This window comes from Dreissena polymorpha, chromosome 5, assembly GCF_020536995.1.
Source record: "Dreissena polymorpha isolate Duluth1 chromosome 5, UMN_Dpol_1.0, whole genome shotgun sequence".
Taxonomy (NCBI): domain Eukaryota; kingdom Metazoa; phylum Mollusca; class Bivalvia; order Myida; family Dreissenidae; genus Dreissena; species Dreissena polymorpha.
This window is the reverse complement of record NC_068359.1, coordinates 115653618-115664115: the sequence shown is the minus strand read 5'-3', so window position 1 is coordinate 115664115 and position 10498 is coordinate 115653618. Positions and strand designations below refer to the sequence as shown.

The window sequence follows — 10498 nt, the reverse complement described above, 5'->3', positions numbered from 1 at the left end:
GTCCATATTAAAGTGTTTTGATTGGATATTAGGCTTTACGATAACCAATGAAAATGATTGTAACAAAGTAAATCTATGGCGTTTTTTTTGTAGGTAAAGCAGTTGCCCGAATGCTGATTATCTCATCTGGTCATGATAAGTAAGGCATTATTATAAGAGAAATGCAGTAATAAAAAATTACACTTGATTGTACCAAATACATGTAACCAATTCATGCTTATATTATGTTCGATAGGTGTACAATCTCACTTCCCGATGTTATGTTTAAAAAGTATGCGAAGAAATAATGATTATATGTTTTTGCAGAGAAATGTGCTAATGTTATAAATGTGAGACAAGGAATGCCAATGAGAGTCGGTCGGGTAATCAGAAACACGACAATTTTGTGTATTGTACACACAATGATTTCCGGCACAATAACTCTGCGAAAACAAAACTAAAGGGACGGATACATGTAAGAACCCAATGCAAATCCGTTGCAGTAGATGTCTGGGATGTCCTAAGTCGCTTTGGTTGATGAAGCCGTACTTACTTTGTCTTTTACGTGATCGCAGTCAGAAGATTTTTTTTATATTTATTTATATTTATATAAATATGTTTATTAGTAACATCGCAATTGTTACTTAAATCGCGTACTTATATATTTATAAACTATACAATAATGTATAATTAAGCTGAGAAATATGACAGTTTACGTGAATAAACGAACTGCTGTAAGTGAATCGAAGCCGAGAGGTTTCCTGTGCGCTGAAATCCGCTAAAAGAGAGGGATACATCTGCTCCATTTAAATTAAAAATGACAATTTTACGAACATTTTACATACGTTCCAGTTATTAATATGAGTTAAAATATATTCTTTAGTTATACCTGATTTGCCTCTGACTACTATCGGACCTCGTGATAACTCCTTATCGTGAGAATTTCAACCCGGAGTAAATCAGAACAGGTTTCTCTTCAGGTTTGAGTTATTTAGATGACTAAGTGTGCTATATCACATCAACTTTAGATAATTTTAGTGAAATTAACCATTGTAATCACTCAATCAGCTATCTGTCCTCACAATTGATCGAACTTTTCTAAACGGAGATGGAAACAGAAGCTGCAAAAGAGTATGTTGATAATATTATGTCCTCTCAAACCCTAGTGAAGACCTGTCAGCCCAGTGATATGAAAGAGGCAGAAGATGGTTATTATTCTCAGACATTTGTTAAGTCGAATCAAGCAGTTAGTCAAACCGGTGGACTACACGGAGGTAAGAGTAGAAAGAGAAACCGCTCGGACACTGATATTTGTGCCTATGAAATAGACCATGGATCTGAATTGTCGGTAAAAAAACAGAAACAATCTAATTCTGCCTATGCTTATGCTCGGCGGATGCTATATGGTGAGACACCGATGAAAAATGGAAATTCTAAGAATCTTGAAAATCATGACCCTAGTCTGCCCTCACAACAGGTTATAGCGCCATGATATAGGATAAACTTGTTGAAATCTCGGGCGATATCAAAAGTGTTAAAATGATTTGTCTGGACGAATGGACAATATTGAAGCCGAGTTGGTGAATGTCGAGAAACGTTTGTCTAGTAAAATTTGCAAACAAGTTGATACACGTACGAACAATGATGTCAAAAGGGTCAACAATGAGCTACATGAGCGGTTTGCTACATTGAGATCTGATATGCATGGAGATATGGAGGAGATGCAAGCGAAAATCTCTTCTATAAGTGACAAGATTAGTAATATTGATGGTATGTCAAGTCGTGATTCTCTCTCGAGCAACATTATTGTGTGTATTCTTCCAGTTTCAGAAAATGATCAGGGAAACAAGTTACAAAAAACTTATCCGTGATGTATTAAAAAAGACAAATGTCAATGTTGTGTCAGCAAAACGTACTTCAGACAACCATGATAAACATTCACCGGGTATCGTTATTGCAACTTTAGACAGTCATGACTCCAGGGAAAAGGTGCTGAAATCTAAGTCAGCACTAAAAGACTCCCCTTTTAATAACATTTTCATTAGTACTGATGTTCTATCAGGAACATAAGGAGGAACGTCTCGCTAACCAGACCCTACGGAAGATGGTGGAAGCGATCAACAAAGGAGTTCCTGTTTCTGTCCGTGGAAACAGGGTCGTTCTGACGAATTTTTCAAGAGGTGGCAGTGAGGGCAATAATGCCCCCTATAATGGATCACAAAGTGCTACCAGTGCTCACAGTGATGCGAGTTCAGGATCCAGTGGAAACAGCTCCGATGGTGGGTTATATAGTGCACCAACACGTGTTAATGGTAACTGGAACCAAACAGGGAACAGAGGTCGTGGTGAAAGTGGCCAAAATCGTGGTCACGGTCAAGGTCGTGGTCAAGGTTGGGGCAATCAAGGTCATGGACAGCAAGGCCAACATTTCAACAGAGGTCAAGGAAACCGTGGCGGAAGGTTTAACGGGCAGAGGCCTTATGTCAGGCTAGGGTTTTGGAACATCAACGGATGAAGCATGAACAATAATTCTGACAATTTTAATATTAGAAAACAATGTGTTGACTTTTTAGATGTTGATATCCTCGGCTTAGCCGAGACACATTTTGTTAATAATTATAGTTTGGCAATTTATAATTACACATGGTTTGGGCACAATAGGACAAATTTGCATAGAAACACCAGAACAGGGTCTGGCGGAGTTGGTATTTTAGTCAAAAATGATTTTTTTAGCTGATTTTAATGTAACTATGGTTGAAAATACTTATGATGGAATTCGTTGGTTATTTTTTGAAAAAAAGTATACTGATCATAAATTGTTCACATGTGTAGCATATTCACCTCCTAGTAATTCCACTCGGCAAATTGATCCTGACGAATTCTTTGATGGTTTACTGACGTAAATATATTTGCATCAAAACGAAGGTCCAATTTATTGTCAGGAGATTTTAATTATAGAATTGGAGATGAAGATGATTTTATTTCTGGTGTAGATAGTCTTCCAGAAAGACATGTTATTGATTTTAGTATAAATAGTCACGAAGATAAATTGTTACAATTTTTGATAGATAGTAATACTTGCGTGCTTAATGGCCGAAATTGTGTGAAAAATGATTTCACGTCTGTATCCTTAAAGGGATGTTCAGTGGTAGATTATTTTGTCGTTCAACATGAGCATTTGAATTGTTTTGAAAACTTCACGTCACTCCTGTCTCTGAATTAGTTACTCAAATTCAGGAGTTCTCAGATATTGTACCTGTATTTTTACCAGATCACTCAATATTATCATGTATTTTTAACTTGCCATGTATATGTAATGGAAAGGAAAGTAATGAAGATATGCCAAGAGAAAATATTACATATGATAAATTTGATCTCAAACATATATCTGATGACTTTCTGTGTTCAGATTTGAGTGTATAGGCATTCATGAAACTGTTTTCAAATTAGAACAGAGCCTTAAATGTCAAGATGACATTGATACTGCATATACTGATTTATGTCATATTATTAAGGGAGAAATGTATGATGAAATTAGTTACAGGAAGGTTGATTGATCGAAATAAGAAACGTAGAATTGCAAAACCTTGGTGTAGCGACAACATATCCTACCTTTGGAATTCTGTCTGTCAGTCTGAAAGAATTGGCTAAAATGCAAAAATGCCTCTCAGTCTCAGGAAAGAACTCTCAAAAGCGTTTTTGTTACTAGTCGCAAAAGTTTTGATAGAGCCGTGCAACGAGCTAAACGCTCTTATTTGGTCTCTTTTCAAAAACAATTAGTGTCGACTGCGAGACTAGTCAACAGGAGGTTTGGAAAACAATTGGTGAGATAGGTGTTGCTCGGTAAAGAAATAGTGGTATTCCAATGCAAATAGTTACAGCAGATGGTTCTGTTTTTGATGATATTTAATTTAATGACATTCTACTGAAATGGAAGAATGATTTTAGTAGTATTTTAAACAGAAATTTTAGTGATACAGCATCAGGTCAATCTAACTCTTTGTCTAATAATGATTTAAGTAATTTGGAATCTACTGATAACTGTGTCTTAAACAATATTATTTCTATAGCGGAAATTAAAAATGAAATTTTTAGAGCAAAAAGAGGAAAGGCATGTGGTGTGGATTCTATACCTGTATATATATTTAGAAATACATGCTCAAGGTTTGTTTCACTACTGGTACTTTACCTACTGACTGGGGTAAAGTAATAATAAATCCCATTCCGAAGTCAAATAATGTTGATCAACGTGATCCATTATCTTACAGAGGTACTTCACTATCTGTTAGCATGTATAAGCTTTATTGTTCGGTATTAAACAATAGATTATCAGTATGGGCTGAGAATAATAATGTCTTAGCAGACGAACAGAATGGTTTCCGTAAACATAGAAATACAGTTGACCATATCTCAACTTTGACAAATGTAAGTGAAACTAGGAAAAAGCTTCGGCAGTGTACCTTCTGTTCCTTTATCGACTTTAGCAAAGCGTATGATTTTATTAATCGAAGTCTATTATGGAAAAAACTATAAGATAAAGGCATTGGGGGTAGCATGTTTAAGGCTCTAATGTCTTTAAACCAAAATGTATCATCATGTGTAAGAATCAATGGTCATTGCACTGACTGGTTTGAGAATACATGTGGTCTTCGTCAGGGATGTTCGTTATCTCCCTTATTATTTAATATGTCTATTGATGATTTAGTTGGGAAAATTAAAGCCACTGGTAAAGGAATTCAGATAGATGATGATTTACTTTGTATTTTACTATATGCTGATGACATTGTTTTAATGGCTGAAAATGAATCGACTTACAGTATATGCTTGATGTTTTATCAAATTGGCGTGAATCAAATAATATGATTGTTAATCCACTTAAAAGCAACACTATGCACTTAATACCACCGTCCCGAGCGAGGACATTGCATGGTTTCACATGTGGCACTCATTCATTAAATGTTGTAAATCAATACACTTATCTCGGCATGCTTCTCCATGAGCACTTGGATTATACGAAAACTGCAAAGTCTGTAGCTCAATGTGCTGGCCGTGCACTTAGTTTGTTGATTGCTAAGTGTAAAAGCATAGGAGGTATGCCGTATAAGGTTTTCACCAAATTATTTGATAGCAATTTTGGCCTATATTTTCATATGGCGCTTCAATTTGGGGAAACAAGTCCCATTCTTGCATAAATGCAATACAAAACAGAGCAATGCATTTTTATTTGGGTCTTGGTAAATATACACAAACATCAGCATTGTTTGGTGAGCTTGGTTGGCAACCGCCACATGTGAAACAATGGGTTTGTGTCGCTCGTCAGTGGCATAGGTTTCAAATAATGAATAATGATAGGCTGAATTATAACGTGTTTGCATTTTGTAAATCAAAAAGTGGTTATATTTGTAAAAATTGGCAGTATAATTTTGTACAACAGATGCATTTGTTAAATTTGTCGCATGTTTAAGAAACCAGCTCTGAATTGTCAAGTAATTTTTTGTGTGAAATTGTTTCGGAGAAATGTATGCATATGTTAATAACCGATTGTAAAGACAAAGTATCAAGTCACACCGGCTCTAGTAGGATATCTAGAAATAAGTTACGTACATATCAGTTATTTAAACATGAATTTGAAACCGAGAAATATGTATGTGTAGCAATGCCTTTTAAGCATAGAGCTGCATTGTCAAAATTCAGATGTGGCGTTGCCCCTCTTAGATTAGAGACAGGGAGATATGAGAACATTACATTACATGAACGTATATGTCCAATTTGTAAATCAGGCGTTGAAACTTAAACACATGTTTTGACACAGTGTCCAGCCTATGAGGCATTAAGAACTGTTTTATATCATAAAGCTATTCAAATTAATAAAGATTTTATTCACTTGTCAGATGAACACAAATGTTTATTTGTTCTCTCCAACTTAGATTTAGCTAAGGTAACAGCCAAAACCGGTTATTATATACTTCAAATTAGATTTGAAATTTTATATAAGGTACAAACTTCTACTTAATTACATAGCTCTATATGGATTTGTATATAAATCTATTATGATTGTTTAAGGTAAGAAGGAGAGAGAATAGCTAACGAAGGTAACAGTCTAGAAATTATTGGGGATTTTTTTTAAAATGTTTGTATTTACTTTTTAATCTCTTTTAGTTTCTTTTATGACTATTTTTATGCTGAAAGAGAACCTAGGTATGGCAATCCTCTCTTCGGTCTAACTTTTGAATGTATCATGATATTTAAAGAGGATACTTGTAGACTTCATAATTGTTGGGTTGCATGCAGGGGATGTCACACATCACACTTTTCATTTGACAGGGCTAACCCATGGTTTTTGCTGTGCTATTATAATTAAAGTAATAGTGCTGATAGATGTCTGAGGTCTTCCAGGTGTGGCACTTCAGTTAACATTTCAACCAGTTGGATATTATGTGTTGGTTTGATTTAATGCCATACAGTATCAGCGATTATTATAATGACCAAATGAGAACATATTCCATGCACCCTTTATGTCATATGATCAAATCATCGTTTTTATCCAAAAACCTATAGTGTACTATATAGGTCTTTGTTTTATCTAAATGTACATGTATAATACTAGTCATGTAATTAATGAAAGTTAATTTAATGATTTTATCATCTCTTGTAATTCAAATTCTTGATTGGCAACGTTTTCATGATGGTTTTACTTATGTGAATTGTATAATGTATAGTGTTGATGAGATGTAAACAATTAAATAAATAAAATAAAAAATACATTTTATGCCTGGGCTTATTATTGCGAATGGAAAGTTATATTAACAACACAACGATGCGATAGTCAACAGTGCAACGTGAAACTGTGTGGCTTATATCTGAACTTCAGTAAACGGAAAATTAAAACGAAGAACATACAAATATAAGTCAATTACTGTAATATTCCGTGCGATACTTACTTTTGACGTACTGCGTTTTCTCAAAGGTGTAAACACTATTTTGGTGACCACTCTCCACTAGAGAATCATGTTTTTATACGAGAATAACCGGTACCGCATCCGAGAGGGGTACCGATATAGCGTTTTCATCCGAGAGGGGGACCGATATGGTTATACACCGTGATTTAATGTTTTTATCTGTGCACCGATTCGATTTGTGTTTACCTTCAGACCACCTAATAACACGAAAACGACGCACCTGTGACAGCTGTTGATAAGATGAACGGTATATAAGTGCCGACAGTCTTCCACTGCTTCATACGTATTCTTACAGCAAGATGATGACCAAGTTGGTTGTGTTCTCTCTACTTGTTGCCACTGCGCTTGTGACCGTCTCGGCTGCGGGTAAGTACAGCGAACAAAACATGTGTTAACGTGTGCGTAACATTTCTACGACTTACATTAAATTTGTTATAACGTTTCTTTGATATTCAAATGTTCACAGGACAAATTAAACGTGTAATCTTCTTTATATTGTAAGTTGATTTATAAAAATTAAAGCATATAAATACGAAATAAATTCGTTTTGAGTATGGATCTATCTTCTATATTATTATATAGCAAATATATGTTCTCGAACGTATTTAGCAAATCAAGAACATGTTGTTTCTGTTGACACTCTTTATTCAAATCAAAGCATGCCTTAACGAACACTTATCCGTTAAATACGTTTATAATATTGATCAAATTTGTGTATTATTATGCAGACAAATGGTTTCTTCGCATGAACTGTGCAAAACATGAACATACTATTACTGTAGTCACTCGTCAATAAAATCAGTAAAATACACTCAAATATATTGTTTATGATTGAATATTTCATTTTTCAGATGTCGTATGATAAACAGGATATTATTTTTTTTATTTTCGCTTACATGTTTATCATTTCCAGTGACGTACTTACGATAGTTATTCATCATAACAATCATGAACATCGTATTGTTATACCAGTTGCAGACTGTTTCAAGAAAACCTCAGCATTTTCGTTCGAAACTATTGAATGTATACTTAGTATGTGCAAGTGTGTAACAGTCAACAAATAATATTTCTGATGTATGACCAGTATTATTGCTACACAATTGCTAATAGCTTTGATTCATTTTTCTAGTTTTATATACCAGGGACGGGAATTTTATAATGTGTTTTTTAATCCGCATATTTTAATACATTTATGTTAATGTTAGCCGTGCAGCGCGACTTTGTTACAGACACACAGACAGACAGAAAGTTTATTTGAGTCTCACTTTTATACATTCATGATATATAAAACATGTAGAAAATTAAACAAAGTCATGTATAAAACCAATCTAATAGAGTTATGAGAGACTGTACAATGGATGAACCCACGTCATACAAAACGATATAACTAAACAATAAAATCATAGGTAAAATAATAAATAAAACATTTATCTTCGTTTGTATGTACAACATATACACACTTATATATACATATAAATATATCATATTCACAGTAACATAATAATACAAATTCAATATTCATTATTTGTAAATGTAGTTGCGTCTTAATCTTAGTATTTCATGACAGGTTTTGGCACTATATTTTACCATATTTTCATCGGAGAGTAGGAATGAAATCTTATCAGGCACTGAGAGTGAAATGAAATCATTATTTATGGATGTCGCTTTTAATACAATTTAATTTCTCAAGGTGTTGTACAATGGACATTGGAATAAAACATGAGTTTCGTCTTCCACCACAGTTTTACAACAAAAACAAGTTCGTTGTTCTAAAACAATTCCTTGGTAACGATCAGTTTCAATTACAGTTACATGCGCAAGTTTGGTGAGTGCGTCATCCCCATTCAATGAGGAGTATACTTGTAATGCCTTCTGCGAAGACGATAACAAAGACGCGGGAAAGTGCATTAACGGAAATTGCATGTGCAGGACCGGTAGCACGTGGTCTGGTTACGTTGTTGGCTAACAAGCCAGGTAATAATAAATAAAAGGCTGTGTGTCGGTATACAAATAATACAAACTGAATTAAGGTATGGTATTGTAGTGAATTGTCGTTGTTGTTGCTGCTGAGGTTCTTTCAATTTTATTTGTTGACGACAAACAGCTCATTTTTTCATTCTGTTAAGTTGATATATAAATATTATATCTTATAAACATTGAATAAGCATTGCATTTTCTTGTTGTTTACACGTTAATCTTTTTGTGAATTGTGTGTTTCAGGAAGGAGACTAAGACAAAGTGATGTCAGTGATATGTATTTATCAAATAAAACTTTTACAATTTTCATTCAATATATTTTTAATGCGCCTGTTTTACCACAAAAATATATATCCATCACAAAAAGGGATCGTGATACAAGATTCACTTTTCTATGATTTTAATGAAAATATAAACAACAAATGCATGTGAATAGGATTTCAAATAAGGGAAAAAAATATTATAACTTTGTGCATAAATGCTTACCCATGGGCCAAAATGTGTTCATTCATTTCCGAACGATATATAGAGAACACATATACTAAAGTTTGCACGCATTTGTATGCTGCTTAATCTGGGGGAATTAAACACGCTTATTATGTTGAGATCAGTTCAAAGGTGAGGATCACATGTTTTTCAAACAAGATTTGTCTTTTTTTCTTAAGAAACTATATGACCAATTATTTCTCAAATTAGTATGCTGGACAGTTTGAAAGAAAGGAATACACCTATCAACTTTTATTTTAACAGGTAAAAGATCAATGACACAATGAAACTGTGTTTTTTTTTCAAGATAACAGTTTCTTTTCTTGAAAGCACACTGGCCTATGTTCATCCCAAACATGGTGATGATTATCTTTTAGGAAAGGACGAGCAGAATAACGCTTAGGTTAACCAGTCAGAGTCATAGCGGCTAGAGGTTTCTGTCATTGGTACCTGTTACATATCAACCATTCCCACAAAATGTCCAGAGAACATAAAACTAAATATTAGTATGAGTAATTTGAACAAATAAGTATGCTGGGTCGTCTTTACAGAACAATAAACTCTATGTTTTTTGAGATCAAAATGTGTCTTGTTCTGAGAAAACTGGGCATAATGCATGTGCGTAAAGTGTCGTCCCAGATTAGCCTGTGCAGTCCGCACAGACTAATCAGGAACGACACTTTCCGCTTGAACTAGATTTACGGTAAAAATGGACTTTCTTTAAACGAAAAATACCATTAAAGCGGAAAGTGTCGTCCCTGATTAGCCTGTGCGGAATGCACAGGCTAATCTGAGAAGAAACTTCACGCACATGCATTTGGCCCAATTTTCACAGAAAGGATCGGTATATCAACGAATTATTTACTCTCATTACCAGCAATACTAGCGCTAGGCGAAATACAAGCAATTTTTAAATACATACAATTTAATTTCATTCTTGTTTTATACTGGAGCTTTTTAGTCATGTCGTTTAAATTTATCAATTTAAAGCATTTAATCACAAACTTCTGTTCAAAACAAGCCGAAATCTGTGAACAAGTACATGTAAGTTATTAATGATTAAGGTCAAGTTTGATACTGTATGGTATTATATTTGT

The 10498-nt window shown here is 34.2% G+C and overlaps 1 long non-coding RNA gene across 1 annotated transcript; it reads left to right on the top strand.

Moving 5' to 3' along the window:
- The first annotated feature begins 7139 nt into the window (after positions 1–7139).
- LOC127832542 (uncharacterized) lies at positions 7140–9224 on the top strand. Its single transcript, XR_008026945.1, has 3 exons — positions 7140–7304; positions 8747–8912; positions 9159–9224. It is a non-coding gene; the product is annotated as an uncharacterized LOC127832542 (long non-coding RNA).
- The last annotated feature ends 1274 nt before the right edge of the window (positions 9225–10498 follow it).